At 43.4% G+C, this 13251-nt stretch overlaps 1 long non-coding RNA gene and 1 pseudogene across 3 annotated transcripts; one reads left to right on the top strand and one right to left on the bottom strand.

Annotated features, from left to right (window-relative positions):
- Window positions 1-3258: 3258 nt before the first annotated feature.
- On the bottom strand, window positions 3259-7816 carry LOC135981226 (uncharacterized). Of its 3 annotated transcripts, none has more exons than XR_010598158.1 (2): window positions 5907-7816; window positions 3259-4549 (listed from the first exon to the last, which is right to left on the bottom strand). It is a non-coding gene; the product is annotated as an uncharacterized LOC135981226 (long non-coding RNA). The 3 variants fall into 3 exon arrangements; XR_010598160.1 differs by having other exon boundaries at window positions 3259-3548; XR_010598159.1 differs by having other exon boundaries at window positions 5915-7816.
- A 4300-nt stretch (window positions 7817-12116) lies between these two features.
- LOC103307346 (olfactory receptor 5J3-like) lies at window positions 12117-13044 on the top strand (annotated as a pseudogene).
- Window positions 13045-13251: the final 207 nt, after the last annotated feature.

The following is a 13251-nucleotide window of genomic DNA, read 5'->3' as shown; positions in this document are numbered from 1 at the left end:
GTCTTTAACAATTAAAAGTAATATATGCTGAACAATATACACCTCTACCCCAATATAACGCTGTCCTCGGGAGCCAAAAAATCTTACTGCGTTATAGGCGAAACCGCATTATATCGAACTTGCTTTGATCCGCCAGAGTGCACATCCCCGCCCCCCCGGAGCACTGCTTTACCACGTTATATCCAAATTCGTGTTATATCAGGTCACATTATATCAGAGTAGAGGTGTATGTGCATGAATATTCTCTCATTTCTCCTGGGATATGTGTCAAACTGCCTCTCCAGGGCAACCTCTTGTTACTTTTTGATTCAGGCTGCATTTGCTCACCAATGTCTCTGCATGTTGCTGATCCTTTGGGGAGCTGTCTCCCAACCCCAGGACTGTACCTATGCAATCCCGTTTTGGGGTTGTAACCCTGTGTTTCCCTCTCCCAGCACTGAGTCCTTCCCTGTCCCCTTTTCCTCAAGAACTGTGGTCTGCGCTCTCTGAGCTAAGCGTGTCTACTTTTTGATCAGAGGCACCGTTTCCCAGCAATTTCCCCTCCCCTAGAAACACAATAAAGAGAGAGTTACTATAGGCATTAGCATCTCACCAGAGATCACTGCTCACAGAGTGAAATATGCAGACCTCGCTCACGTCTGTGCAGAAGAAAGCTTGGGAGGCCATTCAGAGATAGATGGTCTGAACGTTCAAGGTGAGCAGTTCCTCTTTATAAAACAGACACATAAAATGATACCTCAGTTAAATGTGACCTCAGGGGGCATTTTTCAAAAAGAAGCAGGAATGATTAGACAATGGGAACATCCATCTTTGAGTTACATATGACAAAAAAAGTTTGTCAAACCAATACGTTTCCAAGAAACATTTCAGTTTAGACTGACTGGCATTTTTCAACAGAAAATAGTGTAGTCAACAATTTTTCAACCAGTTTTTCACATTAACTTTCCAATTAGATTTCTCCTTTCTCGCCCCCGCTCCCCTGTATCACAGGCTGTAGATGCTCTTCCTAATTTGAAACACGTACATCAAAGCTGAAGATCTGAAAGACAAGTCTTAGGTTCGAGAATTGTCTTTTGTAACTGTAAAAGTAACCTACAAGTTTCAACCAAAGACCTGCTGGAGGCATCAAGCCATCCACACATCATTCCAAATCTAGCCTGGGAAAGAAGATGTGCTTGACCACATTCCCAGAATGGTAACATATCCAAAGGATTGTGGACCAAAGTAGAAATGAGTGTGAAAGATGGTGACTCTCTCTCCCCAAAAGATGCCCTGTCCCTAGCTCCCAATTTGAATCAAAATATTTCCCGAGTAAAAGTTCTTCTTCAGAAGATACCAAGAGAAACTGCCTTCTTTCAAAACAGCTTGCATCTTCTATTCTCAAGGACAGCAAGGTGCATATGACCTTTGAAAGATAATTGCTCTCTGTGCTGACGCGGACCACTAGCTTCTGTGAGGGCAGCTTGACTTTACTGCTGTTGGTAAGTAATGGCAGGTGGTGGTCATATTGAGAGAGGACCTCTTTGCTTAAAGGCAGCTTTAGCCTTATTCCTGTCGACAATTACGAGAGCTGGTGGCGATTTTGAAAGATTGCAATTCTCTGAAGAAGAACGATTCACCATTTTCCAAACTTTCGGGAAATGTTCCCCTTACCTATGGAGTTTTTACACACATACACATAAATTCTTATGCATCAACCATTTTAGCAGTGTCGGAGAAAAACAGAGTTCTCACTATTTGTTTGGGTACATCAAGTCAGATGCTTTATTAACTCTCACAACTGCACAGATGGAGAGAGCTAAGCAGGTCTCTCAACAGGTAAACAATTACAGTAAGCACTTATACCTTTTGTTACAGAAAATAATAAGCAACAGCTGCATTTTGTTTATATATAGGTCATTCTGATATCTTGTCTTGCTCACTAATGTAGACTCTTAGTCTACATTCCATATTATCTACACAAGGTCCCAGCAACTTCTCACACAGCCCCCTGTGAGCAATTTGGGTATGTAGAGGTAATCTGGAAACTGGATAAGGGCAATGAAAATTTAACAGTCCCTAGTGTAGCGTTAATCACAGTCCATTGATATCCTAATACATCTCTCTTTGGTGTAGTACTATACCACATCTGTTGGTTGAACACCTTTATGTACTTCCGGGAGGCATTGATATTAATGGCATAAGGGGGGGTGTATTGCAATAAGGTACAGGTCACATTATTAGTCACTGGAATAATTTCTATGCAGGTAAAATTTCCAGTGGCAAAACAAACTCTGGGTATTCGTTTAATTGTTCACTGATTGGGTGACCAAATAACAATAAGGGCCTCTCTCATTTAACACAGTGCAAATTTCTGGAACATTCGCTATAGAACCCATCAATTGCAATTACAGATACTTGGGGTTCACTGGTAGTGATATCATATACTTTTATCTCCACTGATCCATTCAATTGTTCGCTTATATGGGATATCCTGAACCTTAAAAATATATTTAAATAAATCACTAAAGTGTGAAGGCCTTAGTCATTGGTTTTATCAAATATATGGCATTGTCTGTATTTGGATGTGTTACAGGGGTAATAGTGTAATGGAGGAGATGGCAGGGGCAATGGCAACAAGGTGCCTTTGGTACTTATCATTTAAAATCCAATTAGGGAGGGCAATACATGCTGAAGGACTTATCCAAAACACAGGGCGCAGCCTGTAGAATAAACCCCAAAATCCAATCAATACCACGTTCCCAAGCATGGGTCCCACAAGTTTCTTCCTGCCAGTGTATAATTCTTTGTTTCTTCACCAGGGTCAGTTCTTAATGTCTCTTGTAGTCAGGAATCCCTGGACTTTGTGGTTTCAATGAAGCAAGTGTTCCTTCTTCTCTTTTCCTGGTACAGTGTTGTTTAGCATCATACAGGGGAGAGGTTACTAGCACATCACCCTGTAATGGTTTTGCTTCTTCTAGAACAATCCAAAGGCACAGTAGGTCTGTCAGTGGACAAGGGAGAGGTTACTAGCACTTCACCTTGTCTTTTTTTTTTCCTGCTGTCCAGAAGACACAGCAGAGCTAGAAGGAGAAATAGGCTTATCAGTCGGAGAGTCCTCCCGAGGTGGAGGGGTCTTTTTACAGTGAAAAGCATGGGTCCAGGCAGGTAGTCCTTGGCACTTCACAGCGGTGTTGGTGGTTAACAGCACTTGGAAAGGGCCTTTCCAGTGTGGAGCCAAAGCAGTCTTTCGTTGATGGACTTTACATAGACTCAGTCTCCTTGTTTCAATGAATGGCAGGGCTGCTAGGGTCTTTGGGTAGCACTTCTTTTATCTGTGAGAAAAGAAACCTAACACATTTCATTAATGCCTGGCAGTGTTTTGCAGATCTCATAGTTGCTTGGGCACATTCAGGCCCCCCTTTTCTTGGCTGTCAGCCAAGTCTTAGCTGTGGGCAGTATCCTTGGATGGGGCCAGCTCTTATCTTTGGACTGAGCTTGCTAGCTATTTTTTCCTCAGTTAACTCGTTCTGTTCTTTTTCCTTCTCCCCTTCTTGGCTTCTTTTAACCTACAAAGGAAACTTCCATTCTTCACTCATACACCTTTTCCCAACAATGAACACATACACATTGCCATTATACAGTACATTAGTCTTATTATTCAATGTATGCCATGTACACCCTTCCAGTAAAATAACTTTATTACAGAGCTTTGGAGCAACAAATCAGGACAAGCACACCCACTTTTGAGGAGTTCACTCGGTACAACCTCAGGTGTCCAATAGCTTTCCTCCCTCCCCATCCCTCTGGCTAGAAATCTGAGGTAGCCAGAAGGATCCCATGGCAATATGGGGAGTGGGTTAACCGTCCATGTCCTTGCTTCCAAAGACTGCTGGTATGCAAATTTTAACAACAATTTTTTTCAATTAAAAAAATCTGGCCAATGAAGTTTCTTTTTCTTACTTAAGCAACTGTATTAGACTTTAGTATATCACATTTTCCTGATTTATCCAAACACTTTTTGTATTCCAAGTTGAATAAAACAAGTGTCTACTTTTTGATTTAACCCTTCTATTTAATTTTGAACTAGACTGTCTTATGAAAATATTACACCCAACAATTCTGGCCACAAGACAAACACCACAAGACAGGACAAAGGACATAAAAATAATTCCTATTGTACCAGTAAATGCATGGTACATTAAAGGCTTTTCAGCTGGCATCCATTTTCTTTGATGATCTGAAAGATAAAAGAACAGAGGTCTACCCCTTCTGGGCAGTCAGTCATTGCTTAAAATATTTCCTTTATATACACATACTCTTGTTGATTTTAGACAAAACAGAGGAATTACCCCATATTTCCTTGTATTTGTTTCATAGGCAGCCCAGATTTCAGTGGCTTCTACCTTATTAGTTAGAAAATTGCATTAATACAGATGCTTTCTGGCTTGCTTCCAGATCCAAAGCTATCCACAGCTTAAAGATTCTTACTTAAAAAGGGTCACAATTAACTTTCCCAGACTTTTGATTGCCTTTTACTTCTAACTCCTGCTTTCAAACACCCAGTGATCTGAAAGAGACGACACAACCTATATTGGTAGGTTTGCATTTCTTTTACCTCTGCTACAATATACACTGCACATGTTCTGGGGAAAATGCACCTCCTCTCCACAATTCAATTTCCACAACACTAGCCACATCAATTTCTACACAAGGTGTAACTATTTCTTTTTAAACACCGGGTAAAGACCATTTACTTAACATATAATCTAAAGGGCTATCCTCAGAGGGTTTTACCAGAGACCCACCCATCTGCCTGCTGACACTCTAACAGAGAATTACACAGAGAACAGAGGGAATTATGGCCTAATAGGATCCTATTACAGGAATTTCTACTAATACTGACCGCTACAGGGGACGGGACAGAAGGATCCCAATTCGACCTCAGAGCTTCATCGCACGCGATAGCTTCCACTCTGAGGAATTACGAATGAGAGGCTCAGTTCCGTCCACACACCTAACGCCCAAATGTATAAGACAGAAATTCATTAACCGGAGTTGCCAGTAACTGTCACCAAAATATCGGGTCCACCTAGCTGAGAGCCAATAACAGCCAGACAGGGATAAGGAAGAGTTGCTTTATTCAGCAGAAGAAAGGAGAGCCTTGCATCTTGGTACAAAGACTCTGTCTTACACACATTTTACCATTCCAATTATTATCCTGGGGATTTGAAATCCCCATGCTTATAATTACTTACTCCTTTCCTTCCACTATGCCCTCAAAGTTTACAACCTGTTCTCCAATCTCTCTATCTATTGCCTGCCCCTTTGGGCCCGATCCTGCTTTTCTCGCTGAACCGTCCCTTCCATGGGCACCGGCTTTTTCACTACCAATTTAGATAGGAGGGTGGGCTTCTCAACTAGCCCCCACCCTTCCTGGTCTCTTCTCTTAAGCATTCTTACTCACAAGGCTACCCGAGTCCTCCCTCGTGAGGCTTGCCACTTGGGCAAAACGCATGACCCATTGGCGTTTAACGATTCAATTTTCTCTTGTGGCAAACACACTGCTCTTACAGCATATGCAAACACAAATGGTTAAATTCTGACAAGTCCCTGAAGGACCGGTACTTGCTTAGCCAGTGCTTCCTTTTCTGCCTGGAAGTCCTGTCTCAAGGCTTGCAACTTGCCCTGGGCGTAGGTTTGAGTTGCTGCCTGGTTCATGATCTATGCTCTTAATTGCTCAATTCTAGTTATCAAGTAAACAACTCTTCTCTTTTCTCCAACTTCTCTATTGCCCAGTCCTGCTACGACTGGGGTAGATCCACCTGACACCCTTCCCGGTCAGCCGGGGTGGAAAGAGGAATGCTAAACCCCTCTCCGGTTCTCAGACTTACTGCGGCTGACAGTAGGCACACTTTCATACTCACACACGTACGTCCAGACTGGCCACGTCTGTGTATAACGTTCAGAGAAGGTGCTGTGCAATCTCCAACTTGCTTCCTCTCTTGGGAGGGCAGTTCTTTTACACCCTGAGGTCTCCTGGGGCGTCTTTTCAGTGATTCCAGTCCAGGCTGGCTGCCTGTGGCTTCTTCAGTGTCCCCAAACCACGCCGGCTCCAGGGTCGCAAAGGCAGACTGTTGGATCTCACTGGACAGTTAAGCTTTGCAAATGTAATCTCAGCACTGTAACTTGTATTGCCTTTGGTTTGACTATGTCTATATTTTTTCACAGCCAGCTGGGGCCGAAAGCAGTTTTTCTTTGTACTTAGCCTGGTCTGCATTGAATCTTGACCTTGAACGCAGATTAACTTTCTCTTTATCTCTGGACCAAGCTGAATTTCAAATTAACCCGTTCCTTTCCTCAATAGACAAATTGCTCCCCTTGTGTGTCAGAGGCTTTTTGGTGATTAAAAGCTCCTCTGAGATAAATGATCTTATCTAGATTGAAGGTACCTTCTAGTGGGCATTGTTTAGATGAATTTTCACGCGTGTAATGATTCCAATTCTCTACATACCTGCAGGTTTTAGTACCATAATGTACGTACATGAAATAAGCTGGGGTACCCTTAGTGAGTGAGAGGGAATCCTTAGACTGTCCCCCACCCATTTTCCAATCACACACACAGGGAGGAGGATGCCCTGTCCGCGCTAGCGGAACATAAACTAAGGATCTCTCCCTACAGGATACTCACACAGGAGAGACTAACGAGGATGGCCACGACCCTCCTACACCTCCCTTCAGCAAAGAGTGTCGGCTAGTCTCAGAGAGACGGCACCGCTTACTCTGTTGCATCCAGTGAGATGATCAGACTGTCAGTGGCTCACACGGAGAGGAAAAGGGGAGGGAAGATGGGTTCACACACTCCTAGACCCAGGTAGCCTCCTCGCCGGACGATGCCAGGCCGAGTTAGCCCACCAAGGGTTGGATCTCCTAAAAGATCCTCTAGTTACCGGGCTTGCATTAGAGTAGTTCTGGTCACGAGCCAAAAGACTTCGCAGAGTACTCTGGGCGTCTTCCAGTAACACTCAATTCACACTGGTGTACACACACACACACACACACACACACACACCAAGGCCTTATTCCAGGTACTATTCCCAAGTACCTCCAGGTACTATTCCCAAGTACCACGATGCATCACTCGAGGCAGTAAAAACCCCTCCTGAGGCGGTAACAACCCCTCAACACCGGTGCATACCTATGCACCTCGCATACGCATACAGGGGGCGGCAACAATTCCCCTAACCGCTCAGCATTTGACCTTGCTGCACAGTCAATAAGTCCGGATGGCGAGAGCCCAACAGGGACAGACGGCCCCATGGACAGTCCTCCTCCGACACCCCAATAGAGATTTCAAAAGGTCTCCTACCTCTATTGTGGCGCCATGGGGTTCGAAGGGGAACGATCCGTAGCAGCTGCCGGTGCCTCTGCGGGCATTGCCATCCCGGACGAGCCCCCAAATTGTCAGAGAAAAACAGAGTTCTCACTATTTGTTTGGGTACAGCAAGTCAGATGCTTTATTAACTCTCACAACTGCGCAGAGGGAGAGAGCTAAGCAGGTCTCTCAACAGGTAAACAATTACAGCAAGCATTTATACCTTTTGTTACAGACAATAATAACCAACAGCTGCATTTTGTTTATACATAGGTCATTCTGATATCTTGTTTTGCTCACTAATGTAGACTCTTAGTCTACATTCCATATTATCTACACAAGGTCGCAGCAACTTCTCACACAGTTCTTTCCCACTCGCCTCACACATTCCTGGCTTCTACAAATCTCGCGTTATTCGGGTTACAGTTAGCCTAACTCTTGCTAACGAACTGTCATGCATTGCATCCCCTTCCTGTCAGTTCTTTCTCTGCTTCCACAGCAGAAAACTTCAGCTTTTTCTCAAAAAAAATAAAGCTCAAAGTCTGGACATTTTTAGTTCTCTTCTCTGGACTTTTTCAGTTCTAATATATCCTTTTATTTTTTAGATTGGGCAACCAGAACTGCACAAAGTATTCAGGGGCTGAGGATACAATGTATTTATATATAGGCAATATAATAGTTTCTTTCTTATTATTTATGACTTTCCTAATGGTTCCTAACATTAAGTTAGCTTTTTGAACCACCACTTCACCTAGTTTTCAGAGAACTGTCCACAATGACTCCTAAGATCTCTTTCTTGACTGGTAACAGCTAATTTAGACCCATCATTTTGTATGTCTAGTTAGGATTATGTTTTCTAATGTGCATTACTTTGTATTATCAACACTGAATTTCATCTGTCATTTCCTTGGGTGATCGCCCAGTTTCGTGAGATCCCTCTGTCACTGTTTGCAGTCGGGTTTGGACTTAACTATCTTGAGTAGTTTTGTATCATCTGCAAGCTTTGAAACCTCACTGTTTACCCCTTTTCCCAGATAATTTATGAATATGTTTAATACAGTTCTTTATGGAATCCCGTTGTTATGGAGATTCCACACCCTCCCTAGGCAATTTATTCCAGTGCCTAACCTCCCTGACGATTAGGAATTTTTTCCTCATGTCCAACCTAAACCTCACTTGCTGCAATTTAAGCCCATTGCTTCTTGTCCTATCATCAGAGGTTAAGGAGAATAATTCTTCTCCCTCCTCCTTGTAACAACCTGTTAGGTATTTGAAACTGTTATGTCCCCTCTCAGTCGTCTCTTTTCCAGACTAAACAAACCTAATTCTTTCAATCTTCCCTCATAAGTCATGTTTTCTAGACCTTTCATCATTTTTGTTGCTCTTCTCAGGACTCTCTCCAATTTGTTCCCATGTTTCCTGAAATGTGGCGCCCAGAACTGGACACGATACTGCAGTTGAGGCCTTATCAGAGCTGTGTAGAATGGAAGAATTACTTCTCTTGTCTTGCTCACAACACTCCTGCTAATAGTAGATTGTCTGTCACTTGAAGTCATTCCAACTGGATATCTAGCTAAAAGATGTGTGAGAGCTAGAAAAAATAATAATTATAGGCTCGATACATAAATTATTGGGCAAGGTTTTGTTATGCAGGAGGTCAGATTAAATGATCACATTGACCTCTTCTGGCCTTAAACTGTATGAAAAATCAGTTTGACCCAATCAGGGGCAGTAAATTGTAAGGCACTATTAGGCACTAATAGTAAGGGTAGGGTGATTGCTTGGCATCTACACGAACAAAGTTACAGTTGTTTCTTTGCTGTAACTGTGCTTTTTCCATAGTTTAACACATCTGGATTTCTTTTAAGCCTAATTTTGACACTGAATTCACTGAGTGCTCACTACGGAAAGAAAGACTGAGCCATTCCTTTCCAGTTACACTGCTCTTGAGACTTCTTCCTGTGACTTAGCAAAACAGCGAAACCTTTCCATAAAACTGAGCAAAGACAAATAAACAAATCTACTTAGCATGTTAGAGCACCAAGGAGGGCATTGTAATGAGCCCCTCTGTGCCCGGCTTGAGACTATCATTGTAGGTGTGACGTCAGAGACTTGATCCTTAAATGCCACAGAAATGAATATATGAGGTGTTTGGTGCCCTAATGTGATCCCTTAGGGATAAAGAGTGATTGAACACTCTCTTCCACCAGTAGCTATGATAGAATACTTCTTTCCTTCAGTGGAGGTGGGATAGCTATTTTCCTTCAGTTCTGATTCCTGAACATAACTTTCCATTTTCTCCATTTACTTGGAAATGTGACGTTAGCGCAGTCAACATTGCAACTTGAGACAGACATTGTTTGTTTGTTTATTTTTCTGTCTCAGGGTAAATTACAGTGGCAATGGACATGGTTCATGGAAGACCCTGAAAGGTCCAGATGGATCTTAGGTAAGAATCCAGGATTATACATAGAGATGAATCTGAGTTACACACTTCAGATCTGGAATCAGATTCAGATCCGACTTCTTCAACCTTTGAGGATTTTCAGATTCTGGGCTTTCCAGCCAATTATAGAGCTAAATCGGGGTTATAAAATTTGTATTTATGGTTGTCGTGTTATCAATTAGAGGTCAATGCCCCACTGTACTAAGTTCTCTGGAAAAACATAGTAAGAGAGGGAGTGTGAAGCAGAGCCAGGAATTAAAGGACTATCTCAGTCTAGTGCCCCTACTGCCAGTCTGACCATTATCCAGTGTTGTGTATGTGTGTGAGTGGGGGAGGGGGAGGGGGAGGATGGACACTTGGATCCAGTGGGTTCTGGTGTGGCCGATCTCTAACCGTAAGGGGGAAATAACAGGAATTATTTGCACTGCGGCAGCCCCAGTCAAGGTCGTGTTTGTTTGAAAACTGTAACCAATGGGAAGCAGTGGGAGGGCAGAGGCGATAGATGACATTGCAATAGCAGATGAGCCTCATGGTGTTGATAGACTGTGAAGGGGCTTGGATTGAAAACAAGCTGTTTGTGTTCGAATAAATGGGGACGGGGGGAGCCAGAAGAAGGAAGCAAATGGAGAAAGCCTCACTTTTGAGGTGTTACATAGTTTTGCCTTCGTGTCTCTTCAGCCTTCTTTCTTCCTTCTTTCTCTCTCCACTCTCCTCACACTCCTCTCTGATACAGCATTTTCTCCTTTTATCTCATTCTCTCACCTGTGGCTTCATGTAATCCCCCTATGCTCCCTCTTCCAAGCATCCTCCCTCCCTCCTTCAGAGCCTTGCACACAGCCTTCCATTGTTGCTTCTGTGCCAATGTTATTCCTTCGCCATTTCCCGCCTGTATCATATTCCTGTGTCACGGCGAATGACCTAGAGAGATGAAGGACCTGGCAGTGTGCACCACTAGTAGGCGTAAGAAACTGGGACTGGAGACAAGGGGCCAGAAATCTCCTAGAGCACAGCTAGCATAGATTGAAGGCATAGTTACCAATTCTCACGGTATTTAATGCTTCGCTTAAAACCTCAGCTCCTTCAGTCATGTGATCAGTTAAGAATCTCAGATTTTTTTAAGTATGTTTCTAGCCCTCAGAGTGGTTAAGAAAAGCTTGAAAACTTGACTGTCTCCAGGGCCCAGAAACATTGTTCCATTGCAAATTGCTGACTGAGTGAAATTGGAACATTTCGTCAAGAAGGGCCAAATTCACTGCAGCACCACGGAATTGAGGAAACTCTGCCTACATCAGAATCCTGCCTGGTTTCCGCTAGTTCACCTGCCCAGCTCCTTTGCAACCTGCCCAGTGGCCTGCTAGCAACCTCAGAGCTTCCAGAGTCCATGGCCTTGGAGCAGATACACATGCAGATTGCCCTGGGGGCTGGGAACATCCAAAATTGTCAGTGTCCATGACTCCAGGGATCCATTCCCTTTTCCAGAGACTTTTCAAAACCTGTGGGTTTGTTCCTAAACCAAATTCTGAAATATAAAAATCTTGTAGAAAACAGAATTACACTTCCCTGCCCCCTCTCTAAACCCTTTGTGTGTTATTTTAAAAAATCTCAAGATTTTAAGCCAATTGCATGATTTTTTGGAAGCCAGATAATGGTTTTCAAATGCTTGGGATTAGCAACGCTGCCAGGGGATGTGTTATGAAGCAGCAGTAACCAAGTGACTGGGACATAACAGACATTGCAGTCATCTAAAAGGATTATCTGGAATAGGGTGACCAGATGTCCCGATTTTATAGGGACATTCCCGATTTCTGGGTCTTTTTTCTTATATAGGCTCCAATTACCTCCCACCCCCATCCCGATTTTTCACATTTACTGTCTGGTCACCCTAATCTGGAAGGATTTAAAGTATGAGTGCTTTCTAACTTACCCTCAGTGAGCAGACAATATAAAGTATCTAGCTCAAACTCAAACCCATGCCAGGTATATTTCATTGGAGAAAATTTGTGATAATGTACATGAATCCGGAAACTCCCTATGGGGAACTGGATGCCTAATTCCAGTCAATTTTATGGAGACTTGGATATCTAAATCTCCTAGACAGCCTTGAAAATCTCAGCCCTGTTAAAAAGGGAGTGTAAATCGAAAGGTCCATCCCAGCTCTTCCCAGATATCACGGCGGCTGGTTTCCTGTAAGATATTCACTACCCACATTCAAGCCTGGTGGTGTCATTCAGATTTAATTCATGCCATGAAATTTCCTTCTTCCATGCTGCTCACTCTTGTTATCCCGGCAGGTATGGTTTCATGCACCCTTTATAAATGGCTGAGGGCAATGACAGCATGGTGACCCAGTTCATCCTCCTGGGGCTGACGGATCATCAGGAGTTGCAGATACCCCTCTTCGTGGCGTTCCTGGTGATCTATGTTCTTATGCTGGTGGGGAATCTTGGGATGATTGTGTTGATCTGGGTTGATTCCCAACTCCACACCCCCATGTACTTCTTCCTCAGTAACCTGTCCGTTGTTGACCTCTGCTACTCCTCAGTCTTTGCTCCAAGGATGCTGGTGAATTTCTTATTGGGGAGTAAAGGCATTTCTTACTCTGCCTGTATTGCTCAACACTTCTCTTTTGTTGTGTTTGTGAGCACAGAAGGGTTCCTGCTGGCCGTGATGGCGTATGACAGCTATGTAACCATCTGTAACCCTCTGCTCTACACCGCTGTTATGTCTAAGAGAGTCTGTATTCATCTAGTGGCCAGCTTACATGTAGGGGGGCTCATGAACTCACTGACTCACACATGTGGCTTGCTGAGGTTGTCATTCTGTGGACCCAATGTCATCAATCCTTACTTTTGTGACACTAACCCATTGCTGAAGCTTGCTTGCTCTGATAACCACATCAGTGAGATTTTGCTTGTAGCGTTCTCTGGGGTTATTGCCATGTCCACCCTCCTGATTGTCATAATCTCTTATCTGTACATCCTCTTCTCTATCCTGAGGATCTGCTCCACCAAGGGCAGGCGCAAAGCCTTCTCCACCTGTACCAGCTGTCACCATGTTCTATGGACCTGTGAGCTTAAGCCACATACAGCCCAGTTCCAGCTACTCACTGGAACAGGAGAAAATCTCTGCTGTGTTTTATACCCTGGTAGTCCCCATGTTGAACACCCTGATCTACAGCCTGAGGAACAAGGAGGTTAAGGATGCTCTTAAGAGGGTGATAGGCTGGAAAAACATTCTCAGCTAATTTGTTCACCATGACCATTCCAGTCAATTGAGAAGAACAATTGGAAGAAGGATCGTAGTATGGGCTATGTGTTACTGCCTTGATTTGTGTATCACAAATGTCGTACAAGAATTAAATGAAACTCAAAGAACTGATGTAGCATGTGGAAATTATGTTTACAATTGCTTGAGTGGAACAATGTTACCTAATGTCCTGTCATTATGTGGC

The sequence above is a fragment of the Chrysemys picta genome, chromosome 2, assembly GCF_011386835.1.
Source record: "Chrysemys picta bellii isolate R12L10 chromosome 2, ASM1138683v2, whole genome shotgun sequence".
NCBI classification, from domain to species: Eukaryota; Metazoa; Chordata; order Testudines; family Emydidae; genus Chrysemys; species Chrysemys picta.
The sequence above is the reverse complement of the archived record's forward strand: the minus strand, read 5'-3'. Positions and strand labels throughout refer to the sequence as shown.